Raw genomic sequence first — 4,605 nt, 5'->3', positions numbered from 1 at the left:
AAAGTTCTAGCAATTCAAACACCGTCCATTGTCGTTGTGACCCCATTATCTAATTCAAATCAAGATGACAAATCAAGTAGATCCCACCCAGTTTGTTATCACGAACCGTGTGATATGTACTACAAAATATCCTGGAGCACTGTCGGTGTATAGTACGCCTATGGCTTACGCGAGAAGGTGCATCAGCTACCACCAATGCGGGATGCAGCTAACATGACACTAAGATCAGAGACCCTTCAACGAAACTATGTGTGATGCAATAATCGCGAATGGTGGTGTAAGAGAACCGTCAAAAACTGCAAAACATTTGCGATGGCCGAGCCATCAAACACAGTTCATATTTTAGTTGCGTCTGTGACGCAGGTCATACGGTTCAGTCCAATGAACTGTTTGCGATGAGGCAGAACAAAAGAAACGGGCAGCCTGATGAAGGCGCGTGCGATATACAGCATATGGTTCACTCAGATGAACTGTTTGTGATTAGGCAACACAAAATAAACAGTCAGCCAAATCAAGGTGTGTGTGATTGAGGGCATACGCTTCAGAAGGATTAACTGTTTGCGATTAGGCAACAAAACAGAAACGGGTCAGCCAGATCAAATTGTCTACAATTGATGGCATACACTTCACACTGATGAACTGTTTGCGATTAGCCACAACAAACTAAAACAATTAGATAGATCAACTTGTGCGCACTAGACGCGCACACACATTCTAATTAAAAGAAGTGTGTGCGATGTTAATAATGAGCACGCACGGTTGTTGGAAGAAGACGTGTGTTGACATTGACTATTGCGGTTCACCCTAAGGTGCAAACGTCATGTACGCAGCCGAGAAGGCGTACGTGCCCTCGCTACGCCTCCGAGAATAGTGACGCACTTATAACTGTTAGTAAAATTTGAGCATGCATCCTGTCACATTCCAAATTGCAAACCTTTTCACACCAATGAAAACTTAAACGGTTTCCCACTTAGGAGCGTATTACTAGTCGGTTATAAATACTACTACTCCAAGATGACTTCACATTCCTCCTCAACTCCTCATCCACAAAAACAAACAAGTCATTCATCATTGTTCCCATTGCGTCTGCCATGGCTAGCGTGAGTTCTAGCTCGAGAGATTGCCACCAGGGGCGAGCATGGAAGCGGAAGCACGAGATATGTCCCGCCTCACCGCGAACGCAACCGGCATATCCCGCCACGCGACCGTAGCAGCATAGAGGTCCCACCGCGCCACCGAAGCAGCACATAGGTCCCGCCGCGCCGTCAATGCGGCAGATTGGTCCGACCGCGCCAAGGAAGCAGAAGAGATGTCCTGCTGCGCCGCAAATGCAACAGAGATGTCCTCCCGCGCTGCGACAGCCTGGGAAAATGTCTCGCGTGTAGGCGGGGAATCTTACAGGCGCATGCATGCGATCATCCATAGCCAGATGGATCAGATCTCCGGCTGGGAGAGGTTGCAGGACGACATGAAAGCCTCTCTTGAAGAGGCTACCGACATCATCCGGCGACTAAATGAGAGCAATGTGAAGCTCCGGGCCGAGCGCGGCCTGCTGAGGGCGAAGATCGTAGGAAGTGCACAGCAGCAGGAGGAGACCACTTCCTTGTTGAAGAGGACTGTCATCATCGTCGAGAAACTTATGGACAAGAATGCCATGCCGTGCATCGAGCGTAGAAGGCTGGTGGAGGAATTTTTGGATGCTCTCAAGCAGCATCTTGAGGACAAGAAAGAGCTTATTGCCGCTTGCCACAGAGACTAGTTCCCACGACCTGTAGCAACGTACAGATCAGCGAGCCAGATCGTTGTCTTCCTTCTTCTTTTGCCCTTGTGTATTTCGGGCGTTGCCGCATGTGTTTTTTTATTATGTTCCTAAATATGTAACACAATTATTATCCACTGTCATTGTCCTTATATTAATCATACTTGGTATAAGCCGCAGTTGATGCTATATAGGTCCGTCAGATCTTACATCAAGATCCGTGCAAAACTTTCTTTTCAGATTTTCATTTTTCTCTCTTAAATCTCAGTCTAGTGAGACATATAGAAATGCCGTAGAACAGGGGCTCGGGCACCATTAATGGAGACATTGGGAGGGAGGTGCACGATGGGTAGCTGTCAAAGGGCTCTCCTCCCAATGAGCACGCGCATGGGCCTGATCGCACGCCTCCTGTACTCAAATAGCTACCCCGCACGGCACCTCCTAGCCAATAAAAAAGGGGACGCGTGGCGGCATGTAATTGGTAAGTAGAATGCCCACGGTTTCAAAAATATTTGTGTTTCCAATTTGTAATGTCACAACACTTGTTCCAAAATGACTTTTTTGATTGTTAATGTGTGCGCCTTGGCAAATCGGACAGAAAAATTATCACAGCATGTTGGTGCCATGTCATGATACCATGCGAAGTTTCATGATTTTCAGGCGTGTTTTGGATTTACAGGAAATAAAAAACAAACTTTCTCAATATTTACGGCTGGGCCACGATGTTCAGATGTTTGAATTTCATTCCCATGTCTTGCAATGGACCTAAAATTTCACCCAATGACACACATGTGATTTTTCAAAAAACTTTGGTGCACTGGAGTCCGTGCTTGTAGTTCAAATTTGAATTATGCACATTAAATGCGCAGAAACTAAATTAATGTATATAAAAGGCCAAATGAGCCCGGAATAATTCCAAAATTTAGCACGATACTTCTATTTGGTCTAATCTGCCTGTATAAAAAAATTAAGGCGGGAGAAGGTAGTGTACGTTTCTTGTTTCACACACGGAGGTGACACGTTCCCTCTCGGAACCACGAGCCTTCTTGAGGGAAGCTCCGGTTTGCAAGAAGCATACACCAAAGCTTGTCCCAATTCGGCCAAAAAATTTACCGCAGCATGTTGCTGCTATGTCATGACACCATCCCAAGTTTCCCGGTTTTCAGGCGTGTTTTGGATTTATAGGAATTAAAAAACCAATTTTCTCAATTTTTTCGGCCGAGCCACGACTCCCAGATGTTTAAATTTCATTCCTATTTCTTACATGGGACCTACAAAGTCACCCAAGGACACACATCTCATTTTTCAACCAACTTTGGTGCACTGGAGCATGTGCTTGTAGTTCAAATTTGAATTATGCACATTAAATGTGATTGTCGTTTCGCACATGGAGGTGACACGTTCCCTCTCGGAACCACGAGACTTCTTGAGGGAAGCTCTGGTTTGCAAGAAGCTTACACCAAAGCTTGTCCCAATTCGGCGAAAAAATTTACCGCAGCATGTTGCTGCTATGTCATGACACCATGCCAAGTTTCATGATTTTCAGGCGTGTTTTGGATTTATAGGTTTTAAAAAACCAAGTTTCTCAATCTTTTCGGCCGAGCCACGACTCCCAGATGTTTGAATTTCATTCCCATTTCTTGCATGGGAGCTATAGAGTCACCCAAGGACACAAATCACATTTTTCAACAACCTTTGTTGCACTGGAGCATGTGCTTGTAGTTCAAATTTGAACTATGCACATTAAATGCGCAGAAACTCAATTAATGTATAAAAAAGGCCAAATGAACCCGGAATAATTCCAAAATTTAGCATGATACTTCTATTTGGTCTAATCTGCCTGTGTAAAAAAATTAAGGTGGCAGAATGTAGTGTACGTATGTCGTTTCACACACGGAGGTGACATGTTCCCTCTTGGAACCACGAGCCTTCTTGAGGGAAGCTCCGGTTTGCCAGAAGCTTACACCAAATATTGTCCCAATTCGTCAAAAAAATTTACCACAACATGTTGGTTCCATGTCATGACACGATGCCAAGTTTCATGATTTCCAGGCGTGTTTTGGATTTATAGGAATTAAAAAATCAAGTTTCTCAATCTTTCCTGCCGAGAAACGACTCCCAGATGTTTGAATTTCATTCCCATTTCTAGCATGGGACCTAGAAATTCACCCAAGGACACACATGTAATTTTTCAACCAACTTTGGTCCACTTGAGCATGTGCTTGTATTTTAAATTTTAATTATGCACATTAAATGCGTAGAAACTCAATTAATGTATAAAAAGGGCCAAACGAACCTGGTATAATTCCAAAATTTAGCACGATACTTCTATCTGGTCTAATCTGCCTGTGTAAAAAATAATGCGGGAGAAGGCTGTGTACGTATGTCGTTTCACACACAGAGGTGACATGTTCCCTCTCGGAACCACGAGCCTTCTTGAGGGAAGCTTCGGTTTGCAAGAAGCTTACACCAAAGCTTGTCCCAATTCGCAAAAAAAATTACCACAACATGTTGGTGCCATGTCATGAAAACATGCCAAGTTTCATGTTTTTCAGGCGTGTTTTGGATTTACAGACATTAAAAAACAAAGTTTCTCAATCTTTTCGGCCCAGCCACGACGTCCAGAAGTTTGAATTTCATTCCCATTTCTTGCATGGGACCTATAAATTCACCCAAGGACACACATGTGATTTTTCGACCAACTTTGGTGCACTAGAGCATGTACGTGTAGTTCAAATTTGAATTATGCACATTAAATGCTCAGAAACTCAATTAATGTATAAAAAGGCCAAACAAACCTGGAATAATTCCAAATTTTAGCACGATACTTATGTTTGGTCTAACCT

This window comes from Triticum urartu, chromosome 6A (genome assembly GCF_056163025.1).
Source record: "Triticum urartu cultivar PI428250 chromosome 6A, HENAU_Tu73, whole genome shotgun sequence".
Taxonomy (NCBI): domain Eukaryota; kingdom Viridiplantae; phylum Streptophyta; class Magnoliopsida; order Poales; family Poaceae; genus Triticum; species Triticum urartu.
This window is presented reverse-complemented; position numbering follows the sequence as displayed.